This window comes from Tamandua tetradactyla, chromosome 4 (assembly GCF_023851605.1).
Source record: "Tamandua tetradactyla isolate mTamTet1 chromosome 4, mTamTet1.pri, whole genome shotgun sequence".
Taxonomy (NCBI): domain Eukaryota; kingdom Metazoa; phylum Chordata; class Mammalia; order Pilosa; family Myrmecophagidae; genus Tamandua; species Tamandua tetradactyla.
Genome location: NC_135330.1, coordinates 141,494,940 through 141,521,725, shown reverse-complemented (window position 1 = coordinate 141,521,725; position 26,786 = coordinate 141,494,940). Strand labels below are relative to the sequence as shown.

Below are 26,786 nucleotides of genomic sequence, written 5' to 3'. Positions count from 1 at the left end.
ATCTTAAAATGAATGTTCAAGGTTCAGTTCCACTTGATAAATATTTATTAATCACCTCCTGTGTACATTTTCCCATTTGAGCAAGACAAAAAGACAAATTGAACATGTCCTTGAACTCGGACAAGGCAAATGCTATTCTTATATAAATACTTTCATAATAAACTCTTATGTAAGTAACTCTAGTACAAGACATATACGTGTTACAAAATGTGGGGATTCAGAGATGGTAGAGATGACTTTAGGAAGAAGAATCTGGACAATATTTCTTTGAGGAAGCTACTTTAGAGCTAGGCTGTGAAGGAGATGGCATTTGAAGTGGGAGAGGCAACGTGGAGAAAGGGGCTAAGACGGAAAGGTGTGTACAAGTAGTGTAGAGTGGTTGTTGGGTAAGATACGTAAGTTACGTGTGTGATGGGAAATAGTTTTTGGAAATGGGAATATACTGTAGATTGTATTTAATATTATCCTGGACTATTGTGGAAAAGAAGGGTCCAATTTTGGAGCTATTCTTTGTTAGAATGTATAGAACTTGATAACTGATAGATTAGGAAATGTATAGATGGAGGAAAGGGCAAGAATGACGTCAGGCTTTTAAGTCGAGACTTTGAAGAAGGTAGAAAGGCAGGAGAGGAAAGAGCTTGTCTTCATTCAGGCCTGCTTTGCTGAATCAAGGTTTACTGTGTTACTTGGTATAAACGTGTTTTGACTACCTCAGCTACCGAGATACTGGTCCTTGTGACTTAATATTGTATATTGGATGTGTGATTAAGGAGAGGGGATAGCTCCCTAATGGAATCTCATAGAAAATGCCTAGTATGAAAGCAGCTTTGTTATGTACTACATTTGGTGTGTCTAAATGAGATATTCTAAGAGCCTCTTATTCATTCTTAAGTGGTTTGAAAATAGAAAGAGGAAGAAGTTGTAGGCATACTGATGTTGGCACTGAGTGTACAGTACTGGGAGTTAATTTCATTCCTAAAAGTGTTTTTGGTATGCTGGAGGCACCGGGGGTCTCTGGGACTTGTACGTCCAGGAGCCAGGTTTGCAGGTTTTTAGTGCCATCGGTTTTGGTTTTTGTGTTTGTTTTTCAGGAATAGTATTTGGTCTTCATCATGTAGTACTGTATTCTGTATACAAGTGGCAGTGAGCACACTTTTCGGGTATCCTTGTAAATGTGTCCCATGATAACAGGAATCCTGTCTGTTCTGGGTGACAATTGAATCTGTGGCACTTGGCATTTTGCCTAGTACGTGGTAGAATAAAAAAAGTCAGTGAAGTGACGATGAGTTCTGTCTGATAGTCTGTGGCTACTACTTCTGTCCTGCTTATTAATAACGCTGTCATAGACACATTGTGAACTGGTGTATACCATTTTGAAGGATGTGATGTACTGATGACTTTTTTATTAGGAAAAGTTTGAATTAAGGGACCTATTTATCTGATTTCTCATTTATGCATCTTAATTCATGATGCCTGTAGTTGAATTATTTGAACTAGAATGTCTATTTAATACCACAGTCTTTGACATTTATGAATTTGAGTTTTGAACAGGATGCATTACAGACTTTATCCATTGACAACTCTCAGTCACTTTTTTTATTTTGAGTTTTTAGATAATAGCTCACGAGTGAAAAGTTTTGGGGTGTTATATGACTGGACTGTTTGTCAGTCAGCAGTCTGGCGTAGTCAGCATGCCATCTTTATCTCTGGCTTTAAGAGTCCAGTGATCATCCAAGCTGGGTTCAAGGATATATGTTGAATTTTCATCGTTATCTTAATTTCTTCAGCTTCTTGAAACCTTTATTTTTCATTCTCCCCCATTTCCAAAAGCAATACTTTCTGTAATAAATATATAACAAGGCCCAAACACAGTATGGCAATATTTTTGTTTATTATTATTTTCACAGGATTATGTTTTTGTATGTAATATTTTCCACATATAATGGTAGAAGTATAAAGGAACCGATAGATCTGATTAGACCAATTTGGTAGAGACCAGTAAATTAAAACTAAAAAAATACTGAGATACCGTTAATTGAAAGTCAAAAGCAAAGAGAAAAAGTATCTTGTATATAAAATATTGTATTGTTAAATTGAATTATTTTCTTTTGCAAAGTTTTCCCAGATGAATCCATAGCTATATGTTTGAAAAATATTAATGTCTATTTCAGGTTACTGTACTTTCATTAGAGATACTTAAATTCTAATAATATAAACCAATTTGTTTTGCTAGGATGTGAGCATTCCATGGTTTTACATGAAACTGTAAAAATTCTGTATGGTAGGAATTTTGCTTGGATACTTTTGGTAACATTTCTAAAGATGCTACTTAAAAAGCAATTTAAAAGAAATATTGAGCTTTTGAAGTTACAGTTCCCTTCCTATTATATCACTCAACGTATTTGAACTAAACACATTTTTTGCCCTTAAGGTAGAAATAACCAACTTAAAGACTTCTTCCCAGAGATGAGATTTTAGTGTTGTAAACCTTAGTTTGGTTAGCAGTAATGTTTTATACTCATCATATATAATAATTTATTTTGTGAATTAAATGGTGATGGACAGATGTATTTGCTTTAATGTAGAGCTTGAAGTTGAGCCACCTGCAGATTCCCATGTGTTTTCTCCTTGGGTTGTACCTTCTCTTCCCTCCAAACCTTGATGTCTTAATGGGTGATTAGGCTGTGAGTTCCTTTAGGATCGAAGAGGGCATCATTTTGTATCTGTAGCCTCAGCCTGTGCAGTATTGCCAGGCAATAATGTATCTTAATAAGTGTTGAATGAATACATGGTTGATTGAATGTATGTTTGTGTGTACAGGAAACAATGTTTACAGCTGAAAGGTTTCTTAATTTTTAAATTTTAATGTAATTGTAAGTTCATGGGGATTTAAAAAAAAAATACAAAGAGATACCATATCCCTGCACCCTGTTTCCCCCAATGGTACTATCTTGTAAGACTATTGTACAGTATCAGACCAAGAAATTAACATGGGCACATTGTACGATGCTTATTCAGATTTCACTAGTTTTGCATGTGCACATTTGTGTATATTTGGGTATATCATTCTGTGCAGTTTTGCCACATGTGGATTCACATAAATACCACCACAGTTAGGGTACGGAGGTAGGGTTCCATCCCCATAAGGCTTCTTGCGTCATTCTTTTATAACTCTTCACCCCCAATAGGTTTTTTTGTTTTTTTATTTTTTTGCATGGGCAGGCACAGGGAATCGAACCCGGGTCTCCGGCATGGCAGGCAAGAACTCTGCCACTGTTGCCCACTCCCCCCCCAACAGGTTTTTAATCATTCTGACTTAGTGCTTAGTATTAGCTATGTGTTAATCGTGGCATATGAAATAATTATAATCTGTTTCTGTTCATGAAAAGGCAACAATAATGATTAAATTTTTGACCATCTCCTTCATAAATCTTTCTTCTCCCTTAATAAGTTTCTGTGTTTTCTGTTAAAAAAAATTATCTGAAATCTGGCTTCCCCTGATTATGAATTATCAACATTATCATAATGGGAGTCCATTTCCATTAATCAAAATTCATTATATGTATTATATTCATAATTATCCAGAAAATGTATGAAGTTGCAAAACATAAATAGAATGGTGAAAATGGTGATCCACAGTACTAATAAGTTAAATATTGACTAGTACATGTTAGAAAATGATAAGAAATTGACGGAGGCTCATGAGCAGTGAAGTGGTGTGTCCAGAGGGCTTTAATTGCTATGACTGTGAATGTCTTGGGCATCATCGGCTATGAACACAGATGCATACAGTAGGCTCAGGATTGTGGAAATGTGCGTTTGTGTTGAAAAGGAATCTCTCCCTTGGGGTGAATATAGCAGTCTAGATCGCAGCTATAACACCCATGTTTACAAGCAAATCAGGCTCTTGTGGGAGATTTTTTTCTTTAGGAAAGAGTTCAGATTTTTGAAAAAGAAAACCATTGATTCTGATGTCACAAAGATAAAAACAGACATTATGACAATGCTCGCAGTGGGGCTATATATTCGTCAGAAAGAGACCTGTCTTGTTTGATGGGAGAGAAGGTTCTGTCTCCTCTCCCCTCCCCCTCACTTATTCTTTCACATTTTGTTATGCTGGAAGATAGCGTTATGGAAGTTTCTTGGGAACTTCATCAATGGGAGTGAAAGGACCCCTAACTGACTCTGCTTTCCATTTCTCTTCATGCCTTGCCCTTCCCTGGAGCTCCCCGTAGGGCAAAAGCCAGCTTGAAAAACCCATTTTGTCAAGAAAAGCCTTAGGCGACAGACACTCCCCATTTCTTGGGGTAGGAAAAGAATTGCCACCTCCTCGGATTTCAAAAACTTCAGCGCATCTCTGGAAGCCTGTGTCCCTGTGGGTTGTGTTGAAGTGCAGTTGTGAGCCTGGGGGCGGGGATGGCCACGCCAAGTCTGGGTTAGTGTCGGGCAAGTTCTGTAAAAAATAGCTTCTTGTTTTTCAGTTTTTGGAACATAACTGCCCTGTTCCAGTTTATTAACAATCAGTTTTTTAACTCTTGCATTGGGCACTATGGGAAGATAAAGGAGCCTTTCTCTGAAGAACTAACAGTCTTTTCAGAGGATTTAATGCCAGTGAGAGCAAGAGATTTACCAATAAAGGCAAAATACTAGACTATTATTATTAACATGGAATAATCAAAATGGTAAAAATGAAATATTTAAGTCCTGAGAAAATGCATTGTAAACAGTATAGAGGTGGTGTTGTGGATTGAATTGGGAGCCCCAGAGAGACAGGCTCAAGTCTTCACCCACCTGACCCCACCCCCCATGACTGTAAACTCATTTGTAAATAGGGTCTTTGAAGATGATGTTCGTTAAGATGAGGCCAAATTGAATTAAGGTGGGCCCTTATCCAGCATAGTGTGTGTCCTTAAATGAAGAGGAGAATTGGAACCAAATAGAATGATGGCTGTGTAACAGAGGCGGAGATTGAGTTGTACTGGGACACAGCAAGGGACACCCAGGATTGCCAGCTACCCGCCAGCGGCTGGGAGAGAGTCATGGGGCAGATTCTTCTCTAGAGGAGGACGTGTGGACTTGCCCACACTTCAGTTTTGAACTTCCTGGCCTGCAGAACTGTGAGATGGTAAGAGTCTGGTTGAGCCAGCTAGTCTCTGGTACTTTGTTACAGCAGATATGGCGACCGAAGACAGGTGGTCTGAGTACGGAATATACATTTTGGGAGGTTCGTAAGTTGCTGATGAATGCTGTGCATTGAAAGAGAAGAGAACATTCAGAGAGACAGGCCGTGGGGATGTGGTTCTGATGGAGTGGTGAGCACACAGGTGGGGTCAGAAGTCCTGGGTTCAAGTCCTTCTACTTACCAGAGTAGCTAATTCAGATTAAATTTCTTCCTTGACTATAAAAATCTCTGACATGCATTATAGTTGTGGATAGTAAATAAAGTCATGTTTGTAAAAGAGCTCTGTAAATTGCAAAACCCTATATAAATTTGGTTTATTACTCTTTGATTACCATTCTTAGAAATCTGTTTTTTTTCCTTTTATGTACAATTTAAAACAGAAGAGAGCCAGAAAACATACTGCTATTTACTTATTTCTAAGAACATGAAATACTACTAAAATAACACAATGAACAGATGATTTTAAGATGAAATATGCATTCCCCTTTGAACCCATCAGAAATGAATTTTTAGAATACTTATTATCCTTTTCAGTTTTTCTAGAAATTTGTTACTGGTTATTACTCCAAAGGAAAACTATACACCAGCTTTAGGCTTGGCTTTAATCTGACTTTCCATTGTTCTTAGAAAAACCAACAAAAGCAAACAAAACAAAAAGCTTCCCCATGAACTTCTCTCCATCCCTTTCTTTTAAGCCTATTTGTTGATCTGCCAGCTACTATAATGGGTTTCAAAAACAATCATCTTTGTCATGGATCAAGTAATCATATTAATATAATTACATGTATCAGTACCAACCAAGAGATACTATAGAATAAAAGGAAAAATTCTCTGAGCACTTCTAACAGGTATCGTGAGACAGTCTTCCCTGAAGAAGTGATGTTTGAGTACAGTGCAGAGTAAGCTGTAGGATATGCAGGGCTGAAACTGAGGAGAAGTATATGGATTGGGATAAAAAATAATTGCTAAAAATAATGGTAGTATTAAGCCAGTGTATCTGATGTATCTTTACTTTGGTATTCTACTTTGGAAGCTTAGATAAAGCCTCTTTGATGCCATGTTTAATACAATGGTTTGACTAGGCATTATGCTTTGTCCAACCTGAGATATTTTCAGAAATAATATTCGATGATTTCAAATACGTCTTCCTAATACTTTGCTTCATAAAAACGGAATCAAAGTCATATTCAGAAGGTACTAAAGTAAGATGTAGGTGAATATTTTTATAATTCTGGTATGGAGAAGAAATTCCTAACCAATGACAACAAATCCAGAAATCATAAATTGGATGTAGTTGATATTTGACTTTTTAAATGTATCATTACAATAAAATTTTTTGAAATGTAAGTGACAGATATAAACTGGAAAAAAAACTGTAATATATGACAGTGAAAGTTTACTATATTTAATGAAGAAAGCTTTTATCTAAAAAAAGGTAGCTCTCCCAACATAACGATGGGAGAAGATTTGAATGGGGAGTTCACAAAAGGAGACATATAAATGGCTATTAAATAGGTGAACTGATGCTTTAATCACTGCAGTGTAAGCAATACAAATTAACACAAAATGGTGCCATTTCCCTGCTTTCAGATTGGGTAAGATAAAAAAGATGGGCCATATCAAATGCTGGGGAAGGTATGGTGAATATTATTATAAGTGCAAGTATAAACATTTAACGTATGGGTACCCTTTGGCTCAGAAATTTTACTTCTAGGAATTTATTCCAAAAAATGTACTCGTGAGGGCGGGCCGCGGTGGCTCAGCGGGCAAAGTGCTTGCCTGCTATGCCGGAGGACCTCGGTTCGATTCCCGGCCCCAGCCCATGTAACAAAAACGGAGAAACAAAATACAATAAAAACAAGAAAATGTTTAAAAGATGTTTCCCTTTCTTCCTCCTTTCCTTCCTTCTATCCTTCCTTCCTTCTCTCTGTCTTTCCTTTAAAAAAAAAAAAAAAAAAATGTACTCGTGAATATTTGCAAAGACTTTGCTATACCAGATTATTATTGTTATAATTTAAAATTGTGAAATATTCAAAATGTCCAATTAAGGAGGTAGTTAAATAAATAGATTGTGGTACATTGATATAATGATCAACTAGGCTGGCATTAAAACACAGTATTCTCAAATTTATTGATATGGAAGTTTATGTTATGAAATATTGTTAAGTGAAGGAAGCAAATTACAAAACAGCATTTATGTCAAAAATATATAGTAACTGAAAATTTACTGTATGCTAAATACTTTGTGCTTTACATTAGTTATCTCATTTAATAGTCAGCACATTCTAAATAAATACTTTTAGCCCTTTTACAATACACAGAGGCATCAGTGGGCTAAATAAAGAGTTTGCTCAAGGTCACACCAGTGTTAAGTGTGGAGCTAGGATTTAATGTGCAGTCTCTAGAATTTACACATTTGTGTATGTGTATGTATATATGAGAGGACATACAGCAGATGTGGTCACGGTGCTTATTATTTGTTAATACTTCAGGTGATTTTGATTTTCTTGTTTATAATTTTATACTTTTCTGCATTGCCTGAAGGTTTTAGGATGTGCATGTAATAATTTTCTAATCAGAAAAGTAAGCAAAGCTATTTTCATTTTAATGCTTTCAATATATAATAGCAATTTTTCAGAAGGGCAAGCGCCACTAGTTTCAATTTGTATACAGTGTGTCAAGTTTTACTTCGAGAGGAAGAGATAAAGAAAAATGTATGAGTGATTAGCATATATAGTTGGTATTTTTAAGAACACCAATGGAGTGTTGGATAATAGGAAATGTGTAAGTGATATTTTTGAAGTACTTTTTAGGGTAGATACAAAAATGGAGTTTTATAGAATAAAAGTAATAGAACATGTTAACTATACATATAGTGGTTAAAATTTTAGATTTTTTTTTTTGGAAAAATAAAGACATCCAAATTCATTTAAGACAGTTTTATTTTTATAGTGAAACATCAAATATTTATTGAATACCCAGTCTTGCCAGAAATAAAGAGTTGTCCAAGATGTAGAACTGACAATAGAGTTGTGAAAACAAGACTACTGAAAGAGGTAATCTGTTACAGTTAGAACAGTCTATAATCAGGTGGTAAATTGTAAACTTCAGTTGAAAATATAGAAATTTATTGTCTTTCTCTCTTTTTTCTGAATTGTTGCAAATGTTCTAAGAAATAATGAATATGCAACTAAGTGATGATATTGTGAATTACTGACTATATATGTTAATGTTTTATTTCGTTTGTTAAATTTTTTTAACTAATAAATTAAAAAATAAAAGATCCCACCCAGCAATACTGGAAAAAAAAATATATATATATATTTATATAGAAATGGACCTGGTCATGAGGGTGGGGTTATGTAGAAGATGGATAGGGCCAAATCATACTGAGGGACATGAACTCACGTGTAATCGGAAAGTACTTGAGCATTGAGTTGACACTGAAAACTGGATAGATGATAGCTGAAGGCAGAGAGCGTTCTGTAGGCACAGGAGTTAATTCAGTAGATATAGGCTGGATCTGGGGAAGTGAAGAAAGATGAAGCCAGATTACAGAGAGCATCCATTGTGGGAAACACTTATGTAAAAAGATTTCCAGATAAATACTTCAAGGCTGTTTACAAAGCCTAATTACGTTGGTTTTCTACAAGTTTCTCTACAGTCTCTATAGAAATTTAAGGGAAGTCCTATAATCCAGAGGAGTCCATGCCTTACAGATTTGGAAGTTCCTCTTAGATATCACAGGTTTTATTTTCAGTTCTCAGTTTGTATTTTATAGTGTATTAACAGCATTCCATGGATTTTACATAAGCAGTGATCTGATTGGCATGATCAGGGCTCTGTACATTTGTTCTTAATTAAGAAGCTCTGGCTTGGAAGGGGCTGGAAGGGGCTTGAAGGGGCTTTGGGCTTCATTTAGTTTGATTTCTCACTCAATAGAGGAATTTCTTTTATAATCCCTAAAGGGGATGATTTCTAATTATTTGCTTAGGAAAATAAACAGAAAGAGGAAGATGAAGACTGAGTGCCTATGTCATCTGTCAAAATATATATTTATAGCTGAACATGTAAAGGCACACATTTGTTTTTCAGATTTGTCCTGTGTTGAAAAAAGCATGCAATACTGAATTATCAATTAAGTAATTTCAGTGATCTTTGAAATAATTGTTTTTTTATTACGACATGGGAAAATATCTTTAAAGCCCTTAAATTAATCTTACAAACTGAATATTATTTTTTGCCAATGACTTCATAAATGTTTTAGTTAACTATAAGTAACATATAAAATGTCATTTAACGTTTTAGTGTGACTGTAAAAAAAATATGTCAAATATTACATGTCATTTATATTCTATCATAATATTAACTGTTTTGTTATTTGAGTAACTGTTTTAAAATGTACTCTTTATAGATGAAAGTTATATCCATAATATGCAAGTAGCATATTAAGTGTGTATAGATATGAAAAAATAATTATTTCTTTTTTGGTAAAAATACCACATTATCTCTTTAATTGTAATGGTTAAATCAAATTAATTATCTTTTTAATGTAATAAACCCTGTGTGCCATGCTCAAGAACGAGAATATTTCCCGTAATATATACCTCCTCTAAATAAAGTTTCTTGTAAAACTGGAGTTAATATTAATTAATCCAATTATTTGCACCTGAGATTCCCCCAGTCAAACTTTGTATAACCACCTGATAATTAATATTCAGGATATTGTAGGTACAACTAATAATTCAGAACAAAATAGAAGGCACAATCTTTATTGGTTGAACATAAATCTAATATATGACTTCATCGAAACAAAAGAAAATACAGGAATGAATTATAAGTCACATGCAAAACCATAACATTGCTGGACTGATTGAGTAAATAAAGAGAATCAGTTAAGGAAAAACATCATGAAGAAAGCAAGCAAGAGTTTTGAAAGAGCATAAGGATGGGTTTTAGTTGAGCAAAGGATGGTTTTCATCTAGAAGAAATGGCAAAAGGTTTGAGTCAGTGAACCCACCAAAGCTTAGATTGACCTTGTTGACGTGTTTTTAGTTTTAGATTGAAGTAGATAGTCATGTCTTCAAATATTCTAAAATCGATAATATAGTTATTACAGTATTTAAAAAGCACACACTGTTAGAGCTAAGTTAAAAGAAAAACTTTGTAAGCCATTTGTTGACTTTTTATATGATGGATTTGAATGCTCGCAGTTGAAGCAATTTGTTGAAAAAATTCTAAAACATCTTTGAAGTGAAAAACAAACTAAAAACATATTTCCGGCTTATAGATTCAATTACTGATTAGTTGGCTTAATGTAACATTTACTTTAAACTATTACTATCTGAAGCTCCAGTCATTAAAAGTAGAATTGGAAACCGCTGTTTTTGTTTTATGGGCTTTTAAAAATAGCCTTAGGGGATCTTTATCTTGAGTTTTGTTATTAAAGCCAACTGCACAAAGCCTTCCTCCCTTAGCCTCCTCTCTGCCCTCATTTGCAGGACAGATCTCAGTATTTTAAAGTTATATATGCTACTCCCCCACCCCAAGTCAAAACATAGGAGTGTTGGTTGAATAGGTATAAAAAGTGGGGCGTCCTTTAGATGTATAACTAGATGATGAAAAACAAGAAAAGAGAAAAGTGTGAGAACTGAAGAGAAGAAAAGAATATGAGATTAGAGAGAAAGGCATGGAATATGGAAGTTTTCACTTTGGTGTCACTGCCTTCAACTCAACAGATTTCTCTGCAAACTATTAGATAGATTATCCGGTAAATTTATTGATAATGCATTGATGTGTAGTTTGGGCGACCTAATTTCTGCATCTGTTTCCCTTTTCTTTTCTACTTCATTTTATTTTTAAGAAGAGCTTTGTGAATTGTTGGTACTCTCTGCCTTGCAGCTTCCCCACCGTGTGAATTTGCACTTCAGTGGCACATTTCCTGTCAGAAACTGAAGGCAGGTTCTGAGGTGGTGAGTCACACAAGAAAGGACCCAAAAAACTTCAGAGTACATGACTTCATTGTAGGACGCGTGATAAACTTGATGCACAAGTGAATTCCTGGACCTCTTTCCAAACCTTTTGGCCTTCCATGGGTCTAAAGCGTTATAGTGGTTGGAAAAATGAAAAGATTGATATAACCAGGTTCTAGAACACAAATTATAGATTAGAATTGATGTTGTTCAGATTTACCTGAATAGAAATCAAGGGAAATGACTTTGACGTTTGAATTCAAATTAGGTGATTTTACTTTACTTTAGAATTGAATCTTCAAGAAACATTATATAAAGTTTTCTTAGGGAAGAATTAAGTTAAAAAAAAGATCAATTTGCAAATATTTCTTTTTTTTTTCTTTGCTATTAAAATAGCTAATTTTCTTTTCCCTTCCCTTTTCTCCATTTTCTCTCTCTCTATTTTTGGTAGTTGGAGTACTGCCATGCTCTTTTAAACCTGACTTTCCTCTAATGCAAAGATCAGTTTTTTTCAGGTTCTTAAGTCAAAGATAATCTTTTTCGTGAAATTGATTTAGAATCCATATGCACTTATTCTTAATAAAAAATAGGAAATTGACAGTTGGCATGAATTATTCTTCAAGTCCAGTTTTGAGTAAGAGCACTCAAAATTCAGCTGGTTTACTGGAAAAATTTTAACAAATCTAAATTATTTAAGGAAGTAACATTTGCATTTTTCCAAATAGCGTTTCAGCCCTATTATGGGGTTTCTAGAGGAGTGACTATTCGGCAGTAATCAAGTCTTAGGAAATTAGATGACTATTATATCTTCTTGGTTTCATAATTGAATGATATTTGCAGTTATTTAGTTATCCAATCATTTTACTTTATAAAGTAAAGCATTTCATTCTGCTTTATTGACAGATGATATGTTCTACAGTATTTTGTATCTATGACACTATTTATAATGGAGGCAGAGCATAAGTGTTTTTTTTTTTTTCGCATGGGCAGTCATCGGGAACCGAACCCAGGTCTTCAGCATAGCAGGCGAGAAGTCTGCCTGCTGAGCCACTGTGGCCCAAATATGTTATTCTGCATCCCTTGGGTATCTTTCTTGCTCAATGAATATTAATACATGATTATTATGGACTGTATAGGCCTGTGGCAATGAAATGCCGACGACCTTTGCATGTGCTTAAGCTATTCATTGATTTTTTGAAAAAAGAAAACCTGGAAAAAAAATCCAAATGTCCAACACGTGTAATTCACTGATGTTCATAACCATAACAAAATTAAGGACCTCAGAGTGACCTTCGCCGTCCAGCAGTAGATGGCTCCCAGTTCATTGGGGCACTTCACCTGAATGGATTGGCAACAGAGGTTTCTCTTTTCAAAAAAAAGTAGTAGTTGATAAAGGCACTCCTTTTGCTACTATTAGGCTTTTTTTTTTTTAAGGAGTATGGTTTAATTTCATACCTGTTATTAAACTGCATTAAGCTTTTTTCCAAGTATCACAGCCAAATTGAAAGATTTATTTCCTTGCTTGTAATTTAAAACATTGCTGTCAAACAAAGTAAGCAAAGGCCAGCACTAGAGAGATTCATCCTCCTTGTATTTTCAGTTTATTTGCATTTGTTCATGACTTCTAAGATATTTGAAATTTCCAAAGGCGTTTGCTTCCTTTAAGCATTATTGTATAGAAATTGTTTTCTGAAAGGGTCTGTAAGAGAAAATAGTAAGTATCAACATCATAAATAGAGATTTTTTTTTTCTCTGTGTACTGTGTAATAAAGGGAGATTTCTTTTGTCTTTTTTATGTTTAGAACGTAATATAGTCAGGAGAGCAATGGTTATTAACATTTGGAAAGTATCAGGGAGGAGGTTTTCGGTATAGGGTCTCAAATATTTGAAGTCTGTTGAAGCTGAAATTATTTTATTGGTAAAAATATGTTAAATCACTTAGGATTTCTTATTTGCCATTTTTTGAAGATTTTTTTTCCTGTCTACCTAAGTGTGTTTGCACTCATTAAAATCAAATTGCTTAAATAATGGTTCTACCTATTTTCCTTAAAATAGTGTTTCAGTGAACAATTCTAGCTAATAATTATTGCCAGTTATTTTCAGGGATATCTAAGCCCAAAGGTGAGATATATAAGGAGGCCAAAGTAATTTGTACTGAAGGAGTAAGGACTTTGGTCAAAAAGTTTTGCACTTAGATGTATTCACTAGAATTTTCCTATGAATTTTTAGGGACTAATTTTTTGCTATAGCTCTGGCCACAGAAATGTGGATCTGAAAGTTTTAAGCCACAGGCGACCTGAAATTTCCAAGGCTGGGAGTTGAAACAGGAACTCCAGTGTACTGGTGGTGATAAACTGTTAGGGTTTGGGGTCTCTTACCTGTTTCATCCCTTAGGGACGCTTTTAACCTTGGCTCTCTCTCATGTATTCCTTCCTTTTCTTTTGATCTCCAAAATGTGGCTATTATGCTGCCTGTTCCCAATCAATACATGGTGCTTCTAACTACGGTTGTTGCTGTTGTTTTGGTTTTTTTTAAACCACTTTTTCCTTTCTCGTAGGTGGGAAAGAATATAGTTTCTGAGTTTCTCGCCTGTAAATCTGTTCTTAAAGCAGGTGTTTAAGCACTTGCAAAGTTCCTTTGGGTTTATACTACTAGAAATAATGCTAAAGCTGAAAATAAAAGATGCAGAGTTACAGTATTCAAGAAATTCCCCAAACCAAACTGAGGATATATAGTTGAAGAGCATGAGTTTTCAAGCATAGCTTCAATTTAGAATCTCAAGGAAAAGCTTTTCCATGTTTGGGTCTTATCTCCGGTGATTCTAATTTATTTATTTTTTTTCTATGGGAACTGGGCATCTATATGTTTAAAAGTTTCTCAAGTGAATCTGAAAACATGCAGGTGATCGCTAGTGTCCAGGAAAGACTAAGGAAGATCTAGAATGGTGGTTCTTATTTTTGCCTACACGTTACAATCACCTGGAGAACATTTTCTAATTACCGATGCCTTGTGATTGGTTGGAAATGCAGAATTTCCCAGAGGGATTTTTAAAAACTTTTGGTGAATTCTTTTGTGATGCCAATGTTGAAAAAGACCCATCTAAAAGTCCTTATATTCCAGTGACTAGCAGGGATATGTACAATTTAGGCATTTTGAGAATTTCTTTGGAGTGGGGGAATCACGTGGATGGACTTAGGTTAATGTTAGTTGCAGCAAGACAAAAGGAAATCTATTTTCTGATTCTTCCTACTTCATAATGTGAGGCTTCTCTGGACATCTTTGGAAAAGGGATCCTAAGGGTTATGTGTGAATTGCGTGTGTGGGGACTATTGAAGTGGTCCCTGGTGGTGTCGTATGGGTCAGGATGTGGGGTAGGGGGGCTTTTTAGATTTACCCATCTCAGCTTCTCTGTACCATTCCCTGTTTTACTATTGGGAAACCTGTTTTGGCCCCATATTAAGGAGATGAGAATGTGATTCTGGGGCTGCAAAAGACTAGATGAATGGATTCAACACGAGAAGGAATAGAGGAGGGAAAAATGCTACCTGTTGGGAGGCAAGAAGGTACACCTGTAGTTTTTTTTTTTTTTTTTTTTTTTGCCTGTTGTATGGGTGGGGTCCCATTTCAGTATTTTTCCATGTGAATATCCCGTTATTGCATCACCATTTGTTAAGTTTGGCTGTTTTGCTTGTTTTTTGGGGGAAGTGCATGAACCTGGAATTGAACCTGGGTCTCCCGCGTGGCAGGTGAGAATTCTACCACTGAACCACCCTTGTACCCCACTTGTAGGTTTTTAAGTATGAGTGTGGAGATGTCCACTGAATTGGTAGAGGGGACTCAATGTGGTGTATCTGTAGAGATTTGTGCAAATATATGTCTGGTTACAGAATACTTTGCTTTTGTGACTTAGAATTTGTGCATATAATAAATTACATTCTGTTTTGTTTTCTGAAATTCTGTTTGTGTGACTGTCGCCGTTGTATTGTTTGATGGTTTCCAACAAGGCCATTTCTCCCAGTCTTACAGTACGCCTTTACTGTGTAGACAGACATTTGGCTGCAAATATGTTATTGCTAATACCTCTGAGGTTGTCCTGGTGCCTCATTTCTGGTATGCTGTTACTGTTGTTCTTTATGTAGTAATAGCATATTTAAAATACCTGAGAAGATATATAAGGCATCAGATTTAATGTAGTGCCATTTCATATAGAAGGCTTCGAATGAGCGCCCTTGTGTTGACTTTCATTTTGTACTGGTTTCCTTGTCCAGTTTGTATATTTTGCTAGCCTCTTGATGACTATAAGTATGTTTCTTTTTGTTTGCTTATTTTTAAATTCCACTGCTGATTTAGCAGCAATTGAACCATATGCAGCTTGTGGTCTAACTAATGATACCAAAGACCTCATAATTGGTGAAATCCTTTGATGTTGGTTTCTGAGGCCTGCACTTGATAGCTAAGCTAATTCTGCAAAGTGATAGTAGCTGTAAGTTCTATTTGAAATTGTTTTATGTCTACGAAGCACTCTTATATGATTGTATTTAGTTTTCATAACAATCTTTAGAGGTATGTGATGTCATTTCCATTTTACTAGTAAGGGGACTGCCACCTAGCACTTTAATTTGTATCTAACCACTGATATGCCAGTAAACAAAAGGCCCTTATTTGTTCTGTTTGCTGATTTCCCTGAAGTAGGTCCTTGACTATGATGTGTTTCAAGCTACCAAAGTATAGTCAGGAACTTGTGGAGAGTGTCAAAATGAGCTCTCATGTGCTTCTAGCCAGTCCAGTACATTTCTGGATCTTGTGGCAAAGCTAGTGTTCTTTCTATTATGTTATGCTGCTTCTCTCTCTGAACCTTCTGTCCTCCTTCCTTTCTCCTTCTTTCCCCCTTTCCTCCTCCTTCACCTTCTCTCTTTCCTTCCCTAGGCTCCCTTCCTCCCTTGAGTGGATTGTCATTTGCCCGCATGACTAACTCAAGAACATCCTATCCTATTTGTAGCCTCTATATTATGGTTTCTTACAGACAGGAAATTCTAATCAACTGTCAGTTCCGGGGCTCTTATTGATGTAAACTAGAGTATATAGAATAGGAGTTACTATATTAAGTCAAGTATTATTTATTTTCAATAAGAAAAGTGCAGGCATGCTATCAAGTCAAGTGTCTGATCATTCCAGATGTGGGAATCAGTGTTATGAGCTTAGCAGAAATGAATCAAACTGATTTTACTCGTGACACCTACTATTCTTATTTAGTTTACTTCAAAATGCTTTTTTCTTTTCATGCTTCCCTTTCCCCTGTGTAATCTTTACCTGAAACCACCGTTTCTCCAAGATAGGGTGTGCTTGACACAGCTGTATATTAGTTGACTTGGAAAAGGTCTGGATCTTATTGGTAATGAAAAGTCATAAGAATTTCCTGCATTCGCTCTACAAAATTACAGAGTGGCAGGTATTAAAATCTCTTTGCCATTGCATTTTGATGGAAAAGTCTAAACACTTGTTGAATTTCCTTCTTCCTACCTGATTGTAAATCTCAGAAAACCTGTGTCTTAGAGGGTTTTCATTTTCCTGGTTTTGGCTATAATATGGACTTCCTTAAAAATTGGTGTGCGTTCTAAATCATAGCATTGTGTCAGGTTTCCTACCCTTGCTGAGACCTCTATGTGGGTGCTGCTGTCTTTGTGAGATTTGCCCCATGCTGATTAGGGGACCTGTCTTCTCTCTTCAGCAGAGCTGTGATAGGCTGTGTGGGTATAGAGGGCTGGAATCCGTCCCTGGCAGGGAATGCTTGCTTTTTTCAGAGTTACTTAGATGGTATAGAAGTTCCTTTAGTCCACAGTACTATGTAATATTTTTAACACGAAGCCTTATGAAACCCAGTTTCTGAAGTTGCCTTCTTTTGAAATATATATGCATGAAAGGATATTCTGGTGAATATAAATGTAAGGCTTTTTTCACCATAAAGCATCATGCCAGTAAGGCAGACTTGGGTTTTCTTCTCCTCTCTTGAAGATATGGAAACAGGGCATGGGGTTTCCCACACAATAGAATGTCTGATCCCTAAAAATTTTGGAAGTTTTGAGATTTGGGAACAGCCTGACCCTTAACTTTTTTTTTTATGGTTCTAATTTATTTATTCTTTTTAGAAATATTTTCATTAGAAATCTTGACATGCTTGTCTGACACGTTGTAATTGTGGGCTACACCACGGAACCATATGAGCATATGGCACAGAAACCTGGGCTGAGTTTGTTATTGTGACAGAGGCAGCTGAGTGAAGAGACCAGAGGTTTTGATGTGGTTTATAGTCTGGACAATTCATTTTGTTTTTGCTGAGCAAATGAAGGAGTAGATTTTTATCTTCTTAAAATGCTAACATTGTAAGACTTTTCCACAAGAAAGGGAAATTTCCAAGCAAAGCAGAAATTTAATTTTTTTAAATAATTTACAAGAGGAGATGTAGAGTTATATTGCTGTTTCCTGCTGTTAACTTTTGATGTTAGATCATTGCAATAGACTTGTAAGGTAAAAAAAAACCTATTATTATGGGTAAATTTGACAAAGAAATCTGATTTTTCGACATGAACAACATCAGTGGGAATTGGCTTCCTCTCTGTGATAGTTCTATTAATTGCACTGATTTATGATGAATATACTTATCCTCCAAGGAGAGTTATAATGAAATGAATTAAATTCAATTACTTTGTGACCAAAACCCTTCTCAATTTGAAGTGTTTTTTGATTGAATTAGAAATGTATTTTTGAAAGTTTGAGATTTAATTCTGTCTGGAAAAACTATTTTGCAAAATTTAACTTCAATAGAAAAGGTTGATATTAATTTCTATGTTTGTATTTAACATGTAATAAATTAAACATTGATTTAATTTTGTACTGATAAACTACATATGTATTGCTTTAAGAGTCCCAAAATAAGACTTTTAATTTGCCTCTGTTGTCAGTTCCCCTTGAAGACCCCATGGAGCCAAAATATTATAAGTTAAAATGAATCCTTTTCCTCTCCAGGATTTGGAAAAACATATTTAATCTATATTTGTAATTTCTGTTAAATGAATCTAGTATGCTTGATATTGTTTATTTGTTTTGATCAGTAAAAAACCAGAACTTAAAAGCACTGTTGTCTTCATAGTAGTCATAGGTCTTGCTGAATCACCCGTGGCAAGGCCAGGATGGACTTCTCAATATTTGAATGTCATGGACTTAAACATAATTTCTAATGAAAAATGATACAGCTTTGAAAAGCGAAATATGTGAGTGTTCTAAACAGGGACCATCCCCAAAGGTGACTTGCTTATTGGACTTGTGTATGTGGATTTACTCTAGTTTTTTCTTTTTGGATTTATTTTTATACCTTTTCAGCTGTAGTGAACACCCCATTAGGGCATTTATGCATCTTAAGTCATTTTGGTGGGAGTTAATTAACCAGAAAAAGACAAAGCAAAACAAGAAACAGGCTGGATGGGGAAGAAAAAAGAGGTCTGAAAAATTTCTAGTGCGTTAAGAGATTTGAAAATGGGGAATTCATTGTGGAAAGTCATTACTAAGTTAAAATTAGTAAAATGCCATTGAGGTCCTCTTTATTGAGTTTACCCATGCTTGTTTTATTTTAGTAAAAAAAAACAAAACAAAAAACCCACAATAGAAGCACTTGCAAAGTTTTCTCATGGCCTGGCTGATCCCACCCTGTCCTCACAGTCTCTCCTCCTGCGACAGTGTGCAGAGAGGCACCATGGAGCTGGCAGGGACACTCAGTGTTCTGGTGTCCTGATGTATGCCCCTGCCTGTTGTAGAGTCGGCAGCGCCCCTTGGCGATGGGCCCTGGAACTGTCTGCTCTGCTCTGATGCTTTCCTGCAACTCTTTCCTGTTCCCTGGGGGTGGGGGTGGGGTGGGACCACTGATACACCAGGTCTTCTTCTTTTACTGAGACTTTCACTGTTTGCCCAGTTTCACTTCCATTGAGACCATTTGTTTGACAGATATGTGTAAGTATAAATACAAATATTTATATATGCGTGTGTGTATGTTATCTTTTCTATATCTTCTAACGTTTGCCAGCTTATCTCAAGAAAATCTCCTTCTTTTGGAAGAGAAAGATAATGACTTTGTTTCTGCTGTACGATCACTTTTTATGGCAATGTTAAACCTGTGTATATGTAGTCCATATTTACCAAAGAGATTAAAATAGAATTTCCCAGTAGAGAGATCCAAATAGAATCAAGTGAGTGAATAGTCAGATTCAGAGGATTTCAGAATCCATAGAGTTGTGGGAATCATCTATGTTAAATTTTTTTTTTTTAAGGTTGGGAAATTTATTTATTTGTGTGTTTATAGTTTACGTTTTCACTGAAGTACTATTCATGGGCAGAAAAGATGCATATTACAACTGTGTACAATTCAGTGAATTCCCTTAAAGCAAACATACACCTGCAGCTACTACTGAGATCAAGACAGAAAACATTACCAGCAGCTTCCCAAACAGGAGTTGACCACTGTCTGTTCTATATAACCTACTGTCTGTCCTCAAACACCACCCAAGGACAATATGTATTATTTCGAGATTGAGTTTTTCACTCAGTATTACATTTTTGAGATTCCACATGTTCTTTTTCAGTGTTGTATAATATTCCATTATATAAATTTACGAACAAGCTTCCACAAACTTAATCTATCAGCTTTATTTTTGGTTGAGATTTGGGTTGCTTTCAGTTTTGTAGGGGATATTCTTGTAAGTGCTTCTTGTGCACGTATGTACCTATTTCTGCGTGACAGAAGTAGAATTGCTGAATCTAAATGCATATATTTTTGGTTTTGTAGATACTATCAAGCAGTTTTCCTGATGGTATCAATTTAAATGTTCATAAGCAGTTTATGAGAGATTGGTATGCTCTGTATTTTCTTGCTTTCTTGCCATTCTAGTTTATGTGTTGGTATCTGTTGGTGATTTTAGTTTGAATTTTCACAATGACTAATGGTAATGCAGACCTGTCATGTTAATGGTCATTTGGCCATTTTTTAGGAAGAGCTTGTGCAAGTAAGTTTTGTTGTTGTGCTTGGTTTTTCTATCTCTTTACTTTTGCTCATCTAAATCCTAAATCTGGTTGATGTTTGCTGTGGAGAGAGAATCATGGGAAATTCTTCAGATAGAAATATTTATTTGCTCATTCATTCACCAAATGTTTATTGAACATCTCCTGTCCTGTTCCTTTAGAGTGGTAAAAAGATAAGTAAGTATTTGCCTGAAAGAGTTTACAGTCCAGTGATGGCAAGGATACTTTGTATTAAATTCTTCAATAATTAGGGACAAGAAGAGAGTTCAATGAAAGCATAAACATGGGCTGTTTAAGAAACGGCTTCTCACAGGAAAAGGAGCCAGAACCAGAATGAATTAGCCAGATAGAGATTAGGTGGGGAATAGTGTTTTAAGTAGAGGGCACAGCATACAAAAAGTCATGTCCGAGAGACCGCAGTGCCTATGGGAAAGAGGGTGTTTGAGGACTAATGTGGGAGTATTGTTTAATAAGACTTGATACTTTAATTAACTTTTTAAGATATTATTTGCTGAATTTTCCCCATATACCAGACCTTGTTCAGGTCCCAAGGAATTAGGGCAAATAAAAGTAATAATAACAATAACAGTGATAATGATAAGTAACATTTACTAAATGTATCCTTTTTGTTGAGCACTAGGCCAAGCTCTTGACTTGCATTATATCATTTGGTGCCCTCAACCTCTTTCGCCAGGCACTGTTACTCTTCCTCTTTGATTTTGATTTTGAGTCTTAGAAAGGCTAAGAAACTTTAGTAGACCCTAGCTCTGCCCTTGTGCTTACTCTGTTTACAATGACATGGGGACTTCAGGAGTTGCACAAAGAATTACACAGCTCTTTAATTTCATTGAGTAATATTAAGTTATATATGAATATGTATATGGTAATAGTAAGAGTTGTAAGTATTGGAATAGATTATAAGAAGAATCTGTATTTTCTAATATTGTTTTAAAATTTTTATAGATGCTATGTATTATAAGAAGTATGCTAATATTACTTATATTTTATGCCTATGTATATATAAAATACTTCTATCCATTGATGTTAAGGAAAAAATCAATAAACTAGTAGTTAAGAACACACTCTGGAATCATTCGATCTTTGTGTTTGATTCCTGGCTCTATTTATTCCTGGCCATTTATTATTATTATTTTTTTTATTGTGGAAAATAACTTATATATTAAAAAAGCAATAAATTTCAAAGCACATTGCAATAATTAGTTATAGAACATATTTCAGAGTTTGGTATGGGTTACAGTTCCATAATTTTAGATTTTTCTTCTGGCTGCCCTAAGACACTGGAGACTAAAAGAAATAGCAATAAAATGATTCAGTAGTCATACTCATTTGCTAAATCCTATTTTCTTTTATAACTCTTTGATCTTTCTCCCAATCTTTAGGGGTATTTGGGCTATGCCCTTTCTCACTATTTCATGTTGGAAAGGTGTGTTGACAGTATGGGATGGGGAAATGGGACTAGTTGATGTTCTGGAGAGGCTGGCCCCTCTGAGTTTCCGGAGTCATCTATCCTAGGAACCATCTGGAAGTTGTAGGTTTCTGAATAGTAATCATAGTGCAGGGAACCTTTGTAGAATCACAGAGCTCCAGGTGTTCTTTAACAACGATTGTCAGGAATGGTCTTGTTTGGGGTTTGGCAAACCATGGTAAATAACAATATCTAGCTGAAGCTTGCATCAGAGTAGCCTCCAAAATAGCCTCTTGATTCTGTTTGAATTCTCTGAGCCATGGACACCTCATTTTGCCACAACTCTTTTCCCCCCTTTTAGTCAGAAAGGCATTGTTGATCCCACGGTGCCAGGGCCGGGCTCATCCCTGGGAATCATCTTCCACGCTGCCAGGGAGACCTTCACCCCTGGATATCGTGCCCCATTTAGAGGGTACAGCAATGATTTTACTTGCAGAGGGGGGTTTAGGGAGAGTGAGGCCACATCTTAGCAACAAAAGAGGTCCTCTGGAAGTAATTCTTAGGCATAACTATAGGTAAGTTAATCTTTTCATAATCTTTTACGTAAATAAGCTTCACAAGAGCAAGCCTCAAGGTCAAAGTACCATTTTTTACATGAGCAAACTTGAAACTCTCAACCTCTCTTTACTTTCTTCATCTGTAAAGTGTTTATAATAAATGTGTATGGTTATTAAAAGGATTAAATAGTCCAGTAATACATGGAAGAGTATCTGACACATATTAGTATTAGTTATTATTATTCTTATATAATGTGGATTCAGATATCTTTATTTTTAAGCCACAGATGATATTGGATCTTTGTTCTGCATTGATTCCTTTCCCAGATATTTCCTATATTAGGAAACCAATGTTATGTCTATATCAAATATACTAGCAACTACACTTTATAGGAAAATGTTATTTAAAAGTAGTACAAAAATGAAGGAAATTTTAAGTTTTCGCTTGACCCCTTGTTTAATTTACCAAAGTCCTGATTTTTGGTCCCCAAAACAAGGATATTTACAAACATATGTGCTCAAAAGTTTGCTTTCATGTGTAAGTAGGAGACTGGAAAAATATTGTCTTAAATCTCTTTCAAAATTTGGTGATCCTTTGAGGAGAAACATTGTAATTTACGTGTGGTCTTTTCCTGAAAGCTTCAATGTGCTGAACACTTAACAACAAAAAATCATTTGCAGATTGAGACCTTATAAAGTACATTATTTTGGGGCCAACAGATAATTTTTGGATTGAACTGAAGACACTGAAAATAGAAGGTTGTAATTGAAATGTCAGCACATATAACTTTGACAATTCCAGTTGATGCTACTGGAATATTAACTATGCCTGCTAAATACATTTTTTTTTCTTTTCAGCATATAAATTTTGATATGCATTCCATATCTTTCCAGCCTTATTTTCTATATCAGTAGCCCCCTGTGGTAACTTTATCTTTGAATATAAAGTATTCTTGTTCAATATTTGAGTAGTGATAATGGATTTTATTTTATAAATAACAGCCTTAGTACCTAAAACTATAGCCAGCTTAACTTTACCATTTGCAAGAGCTACAATGCTTTATATTCCAAATGGGTATTTAAATGTTTTATTCATTGCTAGTAAACAAAAGCAGAACACATGAAGAAGACTGTTTATTAGAGTAGCCTGGGCAAATCTGTCCCTGTGTTAGTGGGTGCCCTTCATCCTTTGGGCTGGCATGACTGCTCTGATATATGAGTTATGTTTGAATCAGCAACCTTAGTGACTTAGAGTTGACAAGATCCTCCAAATATGGAAAAATCCTTGAAAAATTACATGTTTTTTTTTTTTTCCAGAGTCATCTTCAGAGGTTCTTATGCCCTCTGAAGTAATAGCCTACTCAGATTTTTCCTCAGGAAAGGATAGCAATTCCAGATACGTTGTTGAAAGAAGCCTGCTGTGGACATTAAATTAATTTTTTTCTTTTCTTGCATGGACAGGCACGGGAATCGAACCCAGGTCTCCGGCATGGCAGGCGAGAGGTCTGCCACTGAGTGAATTGATTTTTAACTTTCCCATTTTACTTTTAATCATCTGATTTTTGTTTTGTTTCTTTGTTTGTTTTTGCATGGGCAGGCACCGAGAATCGAACTGGTCTCCGGCATGGCATGTGAGAATTCTGCCACTGAGCTATAGTCGTACCGCCCAAATCATCCGATTTTCAAGCTGTAATCCCAGTGTACTGAGTTTGTTTTAAGGTAAATTTTCAAAAAGAAATCTGTGAGTCTAAGTGCTGGTTCAGTAGGAAGCATCATACTTTATAATGTGAAATTATTTACATTCCTCCCAGAACACTGCTGCAGAGGCCCCAGTACATCTCAGGTCTCTGCACTGTGTGATTTCCTTTTGTCCTTCTAGATATTTTGAGTTTGAAGGTCAGAATAGTGCAACACATGTCGTGAACTGGCTGATTTGTGGGTGGTGGTTAGTTTTTTGTTTAGTTTTTGTCAACATAGCAGTTTAAAATAGTTCAGCCAATTGCTTTAAAGCTATAAGGTTTCAGAAACAGATACAGATTTCTCATTTCACTTGAATATAATGAGAGGGGGTGTCCGTTGTCAGGAGTTAAGTAGCCCCCTTCTCTGGGGAGGACATTTGTTGTTCCTGCTTCAATTCTTTCTTTGGCAGGCTACCATCCTCTGTTTCTACTTCTTGGCTCCTGTTAGCATTTGAGTTTATAGTAACCTAAATTGTTTAGCCCAGAGCATCACAACTTATGTGCTCTGGGCTGGTTACGAGTATGCTGGCTTACTGCTTTCTTCATACTTTTGGGGATGAGGTGAAGAAGATTAGGAAGCACTGAACTGTGAAAACCAGGATACGCCAAGGTTGTGGGTCAGGGAGTCCTTTCAAATGAGAGCTTCTTTTGTATTTATACCAACCCGTAAATTTATCTTAAAATGGGATTGAAGTCATTAAGAAGGTATACTTCACCTGTGTTTGCCTTTCCTCAGTGTCCTAGCTATATTGTATCTTCGATGTGGGTGAAGGAGAGTTGGAAACTCAACTTGTAAAGCCTTCTGCAGATGTAGAAGAAATGAATCCACATGCTTTTCATCGAATAGCTGCTCTAATATGTCACTGGTTTGAAATTGTCAGAGGACAGCCTTACTTAGACTGCGTAGAGGAATGGTCCAGACTGTGCATCATGATGTGCATTCAAACGGGCGGAGTAGAGCAGGGACATGTGGTAGAGACCAAATGATGAAGACACTGTCTTTATAATAGGTGGCTGTTTGTTAGGTACTGCTCGTTGTTTATTCAAGAGCTGAAAAGTTCCCTAAATGTACAATGAATTCTTTTACCACTTTTAAACATGAAAATTGTCAACTCAGTTAATCAAATTTATTTATTCAGTAGAATGCCCTATGAGAAAATCTAATAGGAGCAGTTAAGACCCTCCAGAATAGATGAAAACGTTGTCAATAGGCTTGACATTTAGAAATTTAAGAGCATTGTTTGACTTGAGTTGTTTCCACATGGAACTGTAACATAATTATGTTGTCCAGTGCATTTCCAACCAGTAGTAGAGTGGATGTGTGATACCGAATGGGTTACATTTCATCTTTTTAAAATACAGTTAGGCTTCAGGACACAAACATAGACTCAGGAATGGATGTGGGTTATACTTGTGGTCCACTGGGAATCTTTTAGTATTAATGGGCTATAAGGATTATGGAAAGTCCTTGGCCCTTCGGTTCAGGCATGGCTTGGCGTGAGCGACTGCTCTTTGGAAGACGCACACAATGCTTTTGAAATCATTTTGCAGAGTTTTCAAAGAGTTGAATATTTTGATAATCTAGTAAAGATGAAATACCAGAAAGTATCAAATATATGCTTTATAATTATAGCTCCCAAAGGGGATACATTTACATCCAGAGATATTAAATGCTAGATTAAACAAGAAAGCATATCTTTGAGGAATTTAGTGGACACAGAAGACATGCCATTAAAGGTCTATATGAAATGCAGTTAGAGACTAGGAAAATTCCTACTGCGTTGTATTGTGCAACTTGGACCCCAGTAGTTTCTGTGGCCAGTTAGTAGTTGTAGTTTTGTCTGTTTCTGTGTTTTAAAAACTGACGTAATATTTATCAACATGAGAAATAGTACTTGGAGAATAACTAGTATTTTTGTTGAGTGCCTTCTACAAATTGCATTTCTTAGATTCTGAAAAACAATAGATGTATTTATTGCAGGTAGAAATGTAATGCGAGTTGCTTACATAATTTTAGAGTTTCAAGTAGCCACATTAAATAGTAAAATAAAACAGGTGAAATTAATTTTAGTACTTGATTTTATTTATTCCCGTACATCCAAATTCTTATCATTTCAACATATAATCAATATAAAAATGATTAATGAGGTATTGAAAATTATTTTTTTTCTGCATAAAGCCTTCAAAATCTGGCCTTAATTTTGCATTTACAATACAATTTAGTTTGGCCTACCATATTTCAGATGCTCAATGACCACATAGGACTGGTAGCTGTGGCAGTAACCACTAGCAGTTCTTGACCTGTAGCCTCATCAGTATTGTGAGCAGAGATTTTATACTATTGCAATTCATACTTTCATGGCAAATTTCATTTTACTCTGAAATATGTACCTTCTGAAATCTGGAGTGCTCCTTTATTTTTAATGGACTCAGGATTTATCTGAAAGGGGGAAAAGAAAGATTCATGTTTATCAATTCACTAAATGAGGGATAAACTTTATAGTAAGAGAGATCAAAGTGTTGATTTTCCTAATAAAGGAATGACTGACATTAAAGAGGCAATAAGATGGGGAGTGCAGTAGTTAATGAAAATCTAAGTTGGTCTCATACTGAAATGTATGCAATATTTAAATAATTAAATAAAAAAATAGAGCTCCCAAAATCTTCATAAATAGGAAGTTTGGGTGGTGGCTTTGCGGAGTGATCTTTACCCATGTTTTAATTTATTTAGATCATTTTAGTATGAAAAATTACAACTCCCTTCGTCGGTTGCCTCTCTTTCTTCGTAAAAGGGGAGAGTATGATATACTAATGCATGTTTTATGAAAGCCTGCTTGTCTTTAG

General features: G+C 35.6%; 1 protein-coding gene across 4 annotated transcripts in view; it reads left to right on the top strand.

The window, feature by feature from the left end:
- Positions 1 to 26,786, top strand: part of KLF12 (KLF transcription factor 12) — a 483,475-nt gene that overhangs the window by 90,623 nt on the left and 366,066 nt on the right. For 2 of the 4 annotated variants that reach the window (XM_077158426.1, XM_077158425.1), the window contains exon 2: positions 23,801 to 23,922. The exons of the other annotated variants lie outside the window; for them this stretch is intronic. The gene's annotated coding sequence lies outside the window, so the exon portion shown is untranslated. The remainder of the gene's footprint in view (positions 1 to 23,800; positions 23,923 to 26,786) is intronic. 4 annotated transcript variants of the gene reach the window in all.